Source organism: Falco punctatus, assembly GCF_963210335.1.
Source record: "Falco punctatus genome assembly, chromosome: 3".
In the NCBI taxonomy this organism is placed as follows: domain Eukaryota; kingdom Metazoa; phylum Chordata; class Aves; order Falconiformes; family Falconidae; genus Falco; species Falco punctatus.
Window position 1 is genome coordinate 112,285,225 of NC_137582.1, and position 13,930 is coordinate 112,299,154.

Genomic DNA, 13,930 nt, shown 5'->3' on the forward strand with positions numbered 1-13,930 from the left:
AGGTATTTCTAAAGGAGACTGCTGAGGCTTTGGTCTCTCATGCTGGCAAGAAAAAAAAAGGTATGAAATTTGGTTGCTCTATTTGCTTTAATTCTTAGTATTAACAGGTTGAGTTTCGGAGCTGTATTACATTGCTGGGAATGACCACACAAAATAGCACCTTCAGCTGTGTGTTGCTGAGCCTGTCTCAAAGGCCTGGCTGGCCACTGGCGAGAAGGTAGTTATTTGCAGTGGCTTACTTTTGAACCTTTACATTCTGTTTTTGGAGGTCAGTGACCATGAGGTTGCTCATCTCAACAGCAGTGTTTTGGATTAATCATCAGCCAGCCTGTTTTCTTACAGTTGAAGTAGCACTTCCAACTCCCCCGCTCTCCCTGAATAATGAGTGATACAACCGCTCCGGCACCTAGATGGGCTGGCTTGCCACTGCCACTTAGCTCTGTGTCAGGCTGTGTTTTCGCGGTGTCGTTTGCCATGGAAATTTCTGGCTGTGTGTCTCTGGCTTGCTGGAGGAGTTAGAGCCCTGTGGCTTGTTTTATTTTTCACTCCATAATGAAAAAAGATCCTTGCTGGGGGAACTCAGCGATTCAGTATATGGGTAATGTGATGTGGAGCTTTCCAACTGTGTTGCCTGGAGTACCCAGCTAGGACGCAGGAGACCTGGTTTTATGCCTCATTTTGCTGTTGGTATTCACATTTTATCATTACCTCCCTTTCAATACCTCAGTTTCCCTGTCTATAAATTGCGGTAATAACTCTTGTCTCTTTTTATAATTTTTTGTAAGATACGTGGGTGACAAGTGCTGTATAAGAGCTAACTATAGCCATTATTGTTACTAAGACCTGTGTAGCAGTATGAGACCAACCAGGATGCTAGTACCTGAAGTGTTCTCATAAGAGTTGCCTTATTATCCACCATTAGAACTTGTCTGTGATAATGACGTTCAAGACAATGTGTAGTGAAAATGAGAAACCCATTGTGAGAAATCCTTGTCCACACGGACATAGAGATTGCCCCTAACAGAGACTGCTTGTTCAGCAGACTGTGTATGCTGTATTATTTAGTGGTTCCTGGAGGAGAGAGTAGTCTGTCTGCTTTCAAGGTTGGAAGTAAATTTGGAAGTTGAACTCTTCTTTCATCCCTACAGATGGTTCCTGCTAATGTAGGCTGAGGCACACTGGCTGAGCACCAAGCGGGAAGTCTGCATCGCCAGTGCACATGCTGTGGATAGGGGCCAACACAGTTGAAGCAGCTTCTTTCATCAGTGCTGAAATCGGTGTTTGAGTTGGATTTAATTTTGCAGTTTCCTTGGTAAGCCAATGTGCTGATGCTGAAGCAATGTGAGATCTTGCCTAATGATGGCATTTAATATTAGGGAGTGTAGCGTGATAGATCAGATTCAATGGGAGGGGCTTAACAAAGGGTTATAAATAACATCATATATGGGCATTTTCTATTCAAATTTTCACAGAAAAATTGTAAGTCATATATGTCAAGCAAAAAGGAGTAAGGTTATATTATTTGTTAGATGTAATAGCCAATTCATTTTAAAATCATGTCACAGCTCAAAATAATTGTGTTGTGTATGAGCAAGTGAATAATACCTATGAGCTATCTCCAGATTTTTAAACAAGTGAAGAAGACACATTAAAAAGTAAAAATTATGCCAGAAAGCAAACTTTTAAAGTCAGCTAGCACACACAGTGCTGACCTCACCTAATTCAATGTATGGTCCACTGATATTCACTGTATTATTTTTTTTATTTTATTTTTTTAACCTCAAGCTAGCTCATGCTTATGCATCAAGTTGCAGGCAAGTTGAAGAAATTATCATGGGGACAAGTTCAGCTGTGAGCCTACAGCATGTTCAGTACCCAGGGGTAACTCCATGTGTGCATATCCTATCCCATGATAAAAGTGAAGTAGTTCAAAGTAGCTTATTCCTTGGTGAAAACAGCGTAAATCTCGTTTATTCTGAGATCAAAGCATCCGCATATGTGGACAGATACAGCAGAGGAACTGGGGAGGTATTAATTTGGAATTTAGTACCCTCTGTGGTGACTTGTTTGTATGTTCTTTTAGTAGTGAAGATCTTGTTTTAATATATACTGTCAGGCAAGCTAGCAGGGAATCAATACTTCACTGTGTGCATTTTCAGCCTCGGACAAAGGAGAGTTGCAATCTGACCAGACTTCACAAAGATCCTGTCTGTCTGCAGGTAGCTGGTGAAGGGAGTTATATTTAGCGGGAACACAACAGTACTGCCTAGTCTGGTGGTCCTATGCCTGTCATCCTCAAACAATGCATGGCATGTGAGGCACCTTTAGCGCTGCTTACAGCTACAGACAATCAAGGTTAAACCTTGTATCACAGGGAGAATGAAACCTAATGTTGCACAGCGTGTCTTTTGTCTTATGTTGTTACCATATTTGGCTCTGCTTGGAAACAAGAAACCTGTGTTTGAAAAGCAGTGAGTCCATTTATTTATAAAAATCCTGGTTTGAGCTTGATGGCCTATAAGCAATCAGATACAAACTGGGAAAAGAGTAGCTGGGTTTGCAGTGAAGGGGAATCTCTTCTCCACTGAGTTGAGTGAAATAAAAGTGCTGCTTTTATTTATTTACCTATCTATCTTGGCAGTATGGGCTACGAGATTTGCCTTATGCCTTAGGCTTGGTGGTGGGACATACCGACCCAAGAGACATTGCTCTTGTGTCTTGTTCTAACTATGATGCCACACGTACTTCTGCCTGTGGTTCTGCTGACTTTCTTGCCACACTAGGTTTTTTTGAGTGCAAGAATAACAGGTCAAACATGGCATTTGTTCACTCAATGTAAATGGTTTGTTTGGTGACCTTGTTCTCTGAGCTCTGAAAGCATCTCTTAACTTGTGAAGTGGGCTTTGAATATTTAACTTCAGTTACCTCTCTGAGCTCCTGTATTCACAAAACCCTCAGCAACAGCAGACTGTAAATGCATTTTATATTCCATAAAGACTGCTTGGTGAAAGAAGCTATTACCTTGCCCATTCAGAATGTACAGTGGCTTCATGTAGGACATGTGCAACATAGCAGATCCTGAGTACAAATGACCTCTTGGTGAATTGGGAGGATGTTTTATGCAGAGGATTTTTCCTGTCTTTGCTGAACCTTGATAGAACTTACAGGGATTTGAGAGGAGGATGCCAGGAGCGAGAGGGAGTTACCAGCGCAGTGTAGTTTTGTAGACTAGGTCAGAAGGATGGAGAGTGTTAACGTGTTACGCTTTTGGGTGAAACTGTAATGTGAAAGTCTGTATGCTGTAAATGCCTGAGAGATGGGAAATCAGAAGGTGCTCTCTACTGTTCCGGTAATGATTTAAGAGGTGGAGCTTTTCTTCAGAGGTTCATAAGGAGTACAGTCAGAGTTACTACTAAGGCAGTAGATGATGAAGTGCAGGTAGGTAAAAATCAGTTATCCAGAGACACACAGCAATCTGGGACTTCTCAGCACAGGGGAAACTTTTAGAATGAAGATTCTGACGGTGTGTTACTGCAGAATATCTACTGTGGTTAAAGTTGCTTTTTATTTCATAATAATCACTGAGCCCTTAAAGCAGGAAATATTTGAGTCAGGGCCTGTGTCACGTGAGCAAGGCAGGAGCTAATGGAGAACAGCACGCAGTCAAGCAGCTTCTGTGAATAAGCCCTTTGCAGAAGCCTGGGAATACAAGCAGAGACTCTAGAAGCTACCAGCCTGTAACCCAGGCTCCTGAGGAGCAGCTGTACCCCCTGCAAAGGGAAATCAGCTCAACTATCTGTGCTGAGCCAGTGAGCCTTCTTGTAACAAGCTTGTCTGATCTGCGTATTCCTCTGCTAACTCCAGCACCTTTGGAGCTGACTGAGCTCTCACTCATTAGATTTGTGTCTTGTTTTGCAGCCTTGGGAGGGAGGTACCAGATGAAAAAAAGCCAGCATTTCAATCCCTTAAGATAGGAGCTTTGGAGAGAGAAAAGGCAGCATTTCAGTCCCTTAAGATAGAAGCTTCAGAGAGAGCTGTTTCAATCTAGATTCAAACTTTGCAGCATGTCTGCTTCCAACTTGTTAAAATTATGTAGGGCTCACATAAAGTCTCAGAGGAGGAATTTGGGAGGTGTAGGAAATCTAAAAATTCAAATCCATGTCTTCCACCTCCCCAGAGAATGACCACAGTGCACAAGGGAGTAAGTAGCTGCGCCGGAGGAGAAAGCATAGTGTTTCCCTGGGCTCAGGGCATTCAGCTGGGAACGAGGAATTTATGTCGTAGCAGTACCTTGGGGACCTGGAGGACTCTTGTTTTAAACCAATTAATGTTTAGTGAAAAAAAAGGAAAAAAAGAAAAAAAGCAATCTTTACAGCTGAGACCTTGTTGAATTTGGCTTGAGGTAGGGCCTATTTCCTATTGTAAGATTGTTTGCTGCTTAGGTAAGTCTGCTGCTAAAAACTGTCAATTTCACTGGCCTGCACTTGGATGGTGTATCTTGGTCTCTTGACAGAGAGGAAGAAGCCAAGGATTTATGGTTGTGGAAAGCTGCCCACTCCTGGCTTGTACATTCCAGAAATTGTCCAGGACACTTTCGGTCCCTTCGGTGATGGTTTTAGAGTCCATAATTTTAGACACATTGTGTGTGTATATATATGTGTGTCATTGTTGCATAGAAGGAAGAGTCTTCAAATCTGCTTGATTTTGCTGTGACTATGTATTTGAACAAGAGCAGATTGTCTAGATTGCACTGGGTGTATTGATCTGCATTAGCTAGTGAACCCAGCACAGGCAGCAGCTTAATAGAGAAAAGGAAAAGAGAATATTTCTGTGACAATGTAAGAGCTTTTAACTCTTCCAGTTGGGACAAGACTCTGTGCAGCGAGTCTCCTGCTCAGAGTGATTCCCAGAGGTCAGGACACATCTTCACACAAGCCTTTTTTGCTTCGAGAGCTCTGCCTCTGTTCTTGGCCTTGTGCTGCTAATCTAGTCAGAGGCAAATCAGTCCCATGGTGTGAGGTGCCTTGACAGAAGTTTGGGTGCAGGTGTACAGGCAGGGAACTGCAGCTGCCTAAAAATCCATGGATTTACACTTCAGGAGCCCAGAACCATGGGGAGCAAACAGCAGTCTTTGTGCTCTAAAATATTGGCTTGCAAGCAATGCTCATCTTCATCTGTGAACTGATGAATTTACCCACTGCTGGGAGCCAGCAGGCTGGAAAGTGCCTTATGATTGCTCTTCCGAAAAGGATAACTGAACCCTGTTCAGTGCTGGAAGGCAGCTTGTCATGCCGTGGGACAGAGTGGGCTAGAAGCAGAACGACTGAGAAAAAATGCCACTGCTGGCCTTTTGCTCTGTTCCAGAATAAAAATGGGAATGTCTCCATATTGCAAAGCTGTCTAAATAGTGTGTGACTCAGAAGCTGCATGAGAGGGTACGTAAATGCAGTAGAGTGAGGTAAGGGGATGTCCTCCCACCCTTTAACCGTTTAGTCACAGGCAGGCTTGCATTTTTTCAATCTTCTTATGTTGTTGCTGTGGTATAAAATATGAAATTAGTGTTGCTGCTGTGAGGAGAAAGTGGCTGTGCATGTCTGTATTTGCATGTTCTTTTCAGATAAGTAGTTGCTTCCATTTTCATTTAACTAGCAGTTTTCATGAAGGAGTCTCTGTGAGATGATCCATCTTTGCCAACATTCTTGTGCATCAACCAAGAATAACCATTCCTATTTAACAGGAGACAAAGCGAAGTACCAGTTAATGTACCAGAGATCTTGCAGGAAGCAAGCAGGAAAGTGGGGACCACAATCCGGGAAGCCTCTGTCTTGGGCACAAGAGACAGCTATGTCCAAATTACTGCCCCTGGGCAATCTTCACTTGGTTCTGGGTGGCTCCACCTTCAGTCACAGCCCCAGGCAATGCTCTCGGTGGAAGTAATATGTCAAGAACTAACGCTGTCAGCTCCTCTATCAGTTGCGGGATCTAGACAGGGGGGATAGACAGGTTAATATGTTTCCTGTTTCTGTAAGCCCTGTTCTGACAGCTGGTCAGTTGTAGCTGCAGGCCTTCAGAGCCTTTGAACGGCAGATCATAAATCAGAGCTGGCACTTAAAAGAAGAATTGTAATGAAGGCTGAGAGATTCGAGAAGAATTGTTATCCTGAGTCCCATCCCGTTTTCACACGTACACATGCAGACACCTGGCCTGTCCCTCAGAAACACTTAACTAGACTTCCCCTCTCCGGGAAGATAGACTGCTTGGTAAATGAGATGTCATGGGCAGACACTGCCCTAGCATTAAGACTGTTATTTCCAGATTATTTGAAAAGACTTAGCATGAGGGCAGAAACCACAAATAACAAGGAGCACTGTGGGAAGCTGGAGACTAGTGAGCTGTTGGGAACTTCCCAGTGCAGAGTACAGATGCAGAACATGAGGGAACTCCATCTCCTAGAGCGTGTACCACAGTGCAAGTGGCTCACCAAAGCAGTCAGCAAGGGGCAGTTTGTTCTGTGTGGCTTCCCAGATCACTGTGGCAATGCAGGCTGCAGCTGCATCCTGTCTAGTCTGCATGGAACCAAGTATGAGATGCCCCAGGCTGGCCACCAAGAGCAAGTTAGCGTAAGAGGTGTGTGAAATGCTGTTTGCAGAACACCACTGGGCTATAGGCCTGCAGTGGCGACTTATGGCACAGGACAGTTGGCCCAAGATACAGGTGGCTCCCTGTATTTTTACAGCATTTTACATTTTACAGCAGGTGTTTGCCTACTGCATACCTCAGCTCTGCACTTCTGTTGGCAGGTGTATGGTACCACACTGGTGTCATCTGAAAGATGAGCTTTGTTTTCCCACAAATTGTGTGGAAGTGTTGGACTCTTCTCTGGCATTTGGACTCTGCTTGTGTCTGTTTGTTCTTGGAATACCGTTATTAACAAGAAGAGTAACTTTAACTTTAAGAATGAGGAGTCCTACTGGGAAATGACCCTTGATCGCCATGCCCATTACACAGTCCCCTCAGTCATGTGTTCTCATGTGTAGCTGTGGAGGCCTCTTTTGCTGTGTCTACACAAAGCTTTCATAATAATAAAACAGCTGTTTAATTTATCATTACTATCTTTATTGAAGGAGGCAGTACAGTTCCTCAGCTGAAGCTGATTCAACAGGCTGTCAGGCCTTCTTTGAACAGATCTGCCAAAAAAAAGTGCTGCTTCTCATGCTGAAGATCTTTCAGTATGAGCAGAAGAGGTGAGGTAGGAGAGGAGGAAAGTGAGAGAACATGTAAGTGACTGCCAAGGGCATCAACAGAACAGCAGTTCTAGAACAGGACATTGGTCTGTAGACTTCTAGATCCAGTTAAACTGAAAGTTTGCAACTTTAAATTCCTCACCTGTCTGAAGATTGCAGTGTATTAGGGGGGAATATTACAGTGATACAAGAATAAAAACCTCACAGTCTTTGGAGACTTGCTTAAATGAAAATATGTTTCAAAGCAAAAAATCATTTGGTCCATCTGTGTCCCATTACTAAGCTGGGGCCATCATCCATTTTCATTAGACAGGGCCTGAGCATGTGGGTGGGGACAGAGGCCCAGGCAGCTGCCCTGGACACCAGGCTAAGAAACACCATATGGAAAAGCCTAATGTATGTTAACAGGCATCAGAGACCAAAATTGAAAGAATAATGGCCCATCCACATGCAGTAGCCTCAATGAGACAAACTCTCAGCACCAATCTGTCAGCTGCAATTTTGGGTCATTACAGTGCTGCTAAGCAGAAGCTAATGGACAAGTTAGAGTAATCTGACTTCAGCAAGAATAATTCTTCCAGCCGTTGCTAGTGCTCTGGCTTAGTTTCTTCCTTGCTAATATACATCAAACAAAATATCTTCCTTTCCTCAGAGATTCTTCCCACTGGGCCTCAGGGGATCCCAGCTGAACATTTAAATTACATGCAATGATCTTTTAATTTGCTGGCTGCTCGGTGGCTCTATATTGTTCTTGCCACTTTAGATAAACACAAGCTATAACAAGACTGTTTCCCCTTTGCCTGCCCCACAGACATGTACCTGAAGTATTTTCATTTTGACCATCCAGAATTTCTTCTTTTAGGCTTACATTGTTAGCTAAGGAGGCTCAGAGCTTGACTAAAACCGTTAAGTACTCTGTGCAGTGAGTGCCTTGTCATTCAGGTGAGAAGCTGGGTTAGATCCAAAATCCTTGTATGAAATTTACTCTGCTTATAGCCAAATGATTTTGTTTGCCTTTCCAGTGAAGCTGAGCATTGCTAGAGCAAAGTAAGCTCTGGCTAGCAGAAGGTGGCCCTGGAACCGGGCTCCCGTGGGCATCTCAGCCACGCTCATACCCAAGGACTTGACCACTTCTATGCTAAGATCCTGCTCAGCTGCAAATTTGCTTCTCAAGTCTAGAGGTGTAAATATGGGCTAATTTAACAGACCTATTTCCCTAGCAAGTCTTCAGGTCTTTGTTAATGGCGTTATGCCTTAGGAAGTCACTGGCAGATATTATGGCTGTGGCAATTTAGGATGTACTTTCATAGACTCGGTGCCTGATTTTAAATCAGAGGCTATAGCATCCGTCAAGCCTCCCTTTGCTTGCCAGCAGGCCCAGTGCCTCCAGGGTACGTCAACACTTTCTAGTGGGCTTTTTCTGCATATAGCTTTGAGGCTCCAGAAGTGGTAGGCCTGCTGTTAGTAGGTAAAAACAGGTGGCAATATGTCCAGCAGCTGTGAAGAAGTCACATATGTAATCACTTACACTCAGCAGTCAGGTAACCTCTTAATCCAGGGAGTATTTGAGTACCAACACCTGAGCATTTGGTTTTGTGCAGTCAGGTTATAGCTCTCCCTATCTCTGAAATGCAGATGTTTCTGAGACAGAATACGGTGCCGTGTTGGCACAAGCTCACTCCTCCTTTGTAATGCTTCTATTTAATTGTGTTTTGTTGAAAACTGTATTTAAAAGCTGTTATTTTCTTTTTGCAGATTCCCTCTGTTACTCAAGCTTTGTTCAGGATTCCTGCTGGAACTTCGCTGTTACGGATTTCACTAACTGTGTTGAAAAGTGAGGAGAAGGAAGCCCAGGTAAGTGTCCCACTCATTTAAAAGACAAAGTTAAATTTCTCTATGAAACAATAGTAATCCCACCTCAAATCCAAATGTTTGACATTGCCCAAAGCAAAAGCACACAGGAGCAAAGGATGTTTTGCTGGTCATGCTTTGTGAAGATTTCTGCGAGAGAAGCAAAAATGAGCAAAGCAGCTGAGCATCCATGCAGCACAGAACTCCTGCCTGGCATTTTGGTGGGCTTCTTGTTCTGTTTTTTTGTTTGGTTTTTTTTCCCCTAGGGCAAGAAACAAGAACTTCAGGGTGGAATTCTGGCAAAAAATGAGTTTATATCTAGACTGGTGGACATTGTTCAGTTAGAACACTTACAGTTCTTTTGGGCAGAAAGATTTGACATTAAAGATGAGATAGATGAGGCCAGCCTTTGTAAAAGGCAGTGCATCTAGACATTACTCTATTTTCTTCTCCAAAGAGAGGAGAGCAATCAGGGATCTCAGACTTCTTTGAAGGGGGGTTGATTTGAAAGAGTTGGGAAAAGCATATTATTCCACTGAGGTGGTAAGCAAAAGTTTAGCACAGGTGGTTGCTTGGTGGATTGGTTTCTTTTTCCCTGGAGTGCTACAGGCATTTTAATGTACAGGTTCTGACTGATGCAACTGTTGACTCTTGACAGGGCCTTCAATCTGTTTTCTCTAAGGCAGGAATGAGGTTGTCTGTATTCAGTGAGAATTTAGCCAGAGCGAATATTTATCTGTTTCCATGTATTGTACTAACTCTTTAATGTCTGAGCAGTAGCTCTTCCTGTGGGCTGACTTTACTGTTTATCTAGATTAGTGGGGTAATAGCCTCTTTGTTAGAAAAAAACCTGAGGTTGTGGACAATTGCAGAGGAAGAGAAATGACGAAAAATGTTTTTGAGTTGAACAGGGGTGAATAGAAAATGCATTTGGATGTACATATGGACAAGGAGCCTGTTGCAAGTGAGTTTAATGAATTTGCCAGTCCTAATGCTGTTGAAACCTGTTCTTTAGCACGTTTCCCAGCTTCTCCCTCTTCCTGAGCAGAGACAGAGCCTCAGGAATTTATTGTCTCCTCCAGTCTCAGCAAGTTATACATTTGGGAGGTGAATACAGTTCTTCACAGTGTTAATCATTTCATGTAGAGGAAGAGCAGTCATGAAAGGAGGAAGAAATGAAAGGGGGATGGAAATAGAGACAAGCAGCCAAGCTCTGACTTCCAAAGGCAGACCTTGTGCTCTCAGCTGAGAGCAACTTGCCTGCTGTAGTTTTGTTGTGGAAGATGAGGTCTGGGTTCCCCTTCTTTGAAAAACTGGGACTTCATCCCAAACTTGTTGGTGGTCGCTGTACTCTGCAGAGTCTGGTTCTGCAGACGGGGAAGGGTTTGAGCTTTGTTTAAGAAAGGGTGTAACAGTGGGGGATTATATGGAAGCTCCAGCAGGAGATGGATATAGTTCTGCCAAGCTTGCTTTTCAGTTCTCCCTTGACAGAGAATGATTTTGGAGACAGGCTACTGCTCAAGTGGATCCTCTTGTTGGAGCCTGTGCACTGGAGGAAATGGCACATGCTAATAGCCTTTTCTAAGCTGGCAAGTGACTTTCCAGGCCTTCCAGTCGTTGTGACACGTGTGTAAACCACAAGCAACTCTCTCTAAATGAGATCGTCATACCTGGGTACCGTTCTGGGAGCTGAAAAGTCTCTTACTTGCTTTGCAGGGCCAAGCTGCTTGCTGAATGAGGCTGCGATAGGTGCAGGGGAGGATTTTGGTTAGCCTCACTCTATTCACAATAGGGAGGGAGTTCTTGATGGGCTCGTTCTTGGTTGGTCTTTGGGTCACCTAGTACAGAGATTTGATGCATTTTTCTTGCTTTTTTTTGTTGTTGCCCCCAGTCTGCCTTCCCTGCGTGAGACTTAATGTTGGACAAGAGATACATGTTAGACATGTGTTATACACCCATCCCCTTCGTTCCTCTTAGTAGTTCGGAGGCAGGCTTACTGAAGGAAAGTATGTTGGCTGTGCCTGTAATGTGCATAGCATCTTTGCTTGGAGAGAAGACAGCGGTGGATTTCATAGCTTTGGCTCTAGCTCTATCTGAATTGTAACCAAATTCACATCCCAGCACAAACAGCTGCTCTGGTGAAGTCACAGACTTGGAGCCAGCCCAGCAGACATGCTGCAGCTACCAAGGATGTGGGCGGGAGCAAGACGGTAGCTTTGAGACTCAGGTTAATGGCACTGGGGAGATGGGGAGGGGAAGAGAACCTGACCTGTGCAGTTCTTACGCTGCCTTCCCCATAGTAGAGTTGGAGTTCTTCCAGGAGAAGGCAGAGCAATGTGACCAGCATCTCTTACTTGCGTGCTGTCATATTCCCTTCCCAAGGGGATGAGTGTGTAGAATGCAGGGGTTTGCCCTGGAATTTGCATAGTCAGGTGCGTGAATACATACACATCCATCCATGCGGTGGCTGAAGTGGGCTGCCATACATGAAAATTACCTGCCTTTGGATTCTGCAGCTGTGTAGTTGAACAGAAGTTATTTAAACATTACCATTTTGAGTGTGTATACATACATAATGTATAAATTGTGTATGCATAGTTTCTAATACATGCATGTGCACACACAGAGACACATTCACAGACACGTACTTTGCACTCTGAGCTTTGTGGTGCTCCTGGAGAGGTCGTGTTTCACAGTCTGAGACCAGCCCCATGCAGATGATAGTTACCCTTGGTTTTGAGAGCTCTGTTCAGGCCAAAGAAGCAAAACTGTCAACCAGTATCTTTACCCCAGATTTTTTGTTGATCTTTCTAGACAATCTGAGCTCAGATCAGAGTGCTTTCAGATGAGGACGACACTATAGGATTGCGTTGGCTGTCCTTTGGAAGTCAGTTAGTGCAAGAGAGGACAAGTCCAGTAATTTTTTTTGCTCCTGGAGAAATCTGCGTTAGCACTCTGTAGCAGCTGGACTCCTTCTTTGCAAACAATATAAAACAATGAGGTAGCAGTAGACAGCATGGGAAGGAGGGAAGCATGCCCCAGAAGAAAGTGTCTTGCCCCATTGCATGAGCCTTCTCTGTCTGCTTTTTTTCTCCTAGAAAGATTTTTTTTTTTCCTGTTTCACAGCAGCCAAGCAGCCAGGCTCTTCCCCATGCCCCACTCCATGCTCTGCTTGCTCCGTCTGTGTGCTTGTCTTTTGATGTCAGTCATGCTATTTGATTTGTAATAGGGAAACAGAACGCCTTTTCTGCTGTTGCATTTACTCCCCCCAGTCCTCTGAACCCCTCAATGCAGGAGGATTGGATTTAGCCATGGAACAGCAAGCATCCAAGAAATCTCTTAGGGCTCTGCAGAGGCAGCTGGCATTTGAGAAATAAGGGGCAGTGGGGAGCAATGTCTTCAGGGATCACAGCAAGCAACTATTACGCTCATTTGCTCTCCTGGTTTGTGACACAAGGATACCCACTGCTATGTAAGGTGACTGCACTGTCTCAGAAGCCAGGAAAGCCTGTCCGTGCTTTTCCTCCATTCATTAATCAGCCTCTTGCTTTGGCACTGAACCTGCGTTTTGGATCTGGAGGCACACTCAGACGCTTGCTGTCCTGTTCATTGCACCTGAAACATCTGGTCCTGACTGTGATCAGTCATTGCAGTGCTTTTCATGGAATTGCTGTCAGAATGCAGGAGCTGCCTTTCAAAGACCCAGGATGGTTTCCTCCCCTGGCACAAGATGATTTTCTGAGGCAGTGTGTGGTTTTGCATGGTCCATTTGAGAATAGAGCTGTCCGGAATTTTTTTGATTAAGTGGATATGGGGCTGGGTTGACTTCATTTTTACAAGTCTGTCACAGCTGAAGCTCTTTCTGTAGGAGCGTAGTTTTAACAGAATTTACCTCAGGTGACGTTTTTGCAATTTCAAAACTTGGGGTCAGAGGGAAATCTGAACTGAAGAGCTACCCTGGGACCTAGCCTGGATCTCACACAAGTTTGATGAAGGCCCTAGCTGCACAGCTGGTTTCCAGCCTTCTCATCTTTTCAGCGGGTACCTGCTGCTGTCTGGTTTTGCAGGGAAAGTGGAGATCAGGTCTCTAGATCTTAGCGGTACCAGCCTGAGGGGCACTGTGTTGGCTGAGCAGCTCTACTCTTGCTGATTAATTCATGTGCCTGGCTTAGCTGTCTGCACTTGCTGTTGCCACAGGAGGGATTTGAAACCTTTCCTTGAGAGACCTCAGTGTCGAGTAGTAAAAGCATATTTTGAGAGACTACACAGTCTGAGGAAGAACATGAGGGCTCTCTAGTATCTCTGCGTCATTCCATATTCCTCCATTCCACAAAAGATTTTTAAAATTTCTTTTCAAGGGGAAATACTTTCTCTGAACTTGGCTTTAACACATGTTGGTGTTTCTCTTGAAAATGAGGGTTGGCCTTTATGCTACCCCAGCCCTCAAGCATGGAAAGAGACAGGGGCACAAGAAGACAGCTGGGCAGACTTCTCAAGAGGCATCTGTCATTTCAGATAACACCCAAGCTTCCTAAAGTGGGTCAGTAACTTGGCAATTTAAAGAGCACTGGAAACTGCAGTGACATGGATGAAGTCCACTCAGTCTTCAGGCTGACTTAGTGCTGTGCAGAGGGAAGGGAAACTGTGGGCAAGAGGAGCATCTGTGGGGCCTGAGCTGAGCTGAGCTGTCACACTGTTCTCAAGATACTGCTGCACCTGGCTAGCTGATGCCCAGCAGCCTTTTTGGATGTGGAAGGTTTCTGGGCAAAGAAACAGGGACAATGTTTTTGGTCTTCGTATCAGGTTGCTAAGGACTAAAATCACAGCAGTTTTTA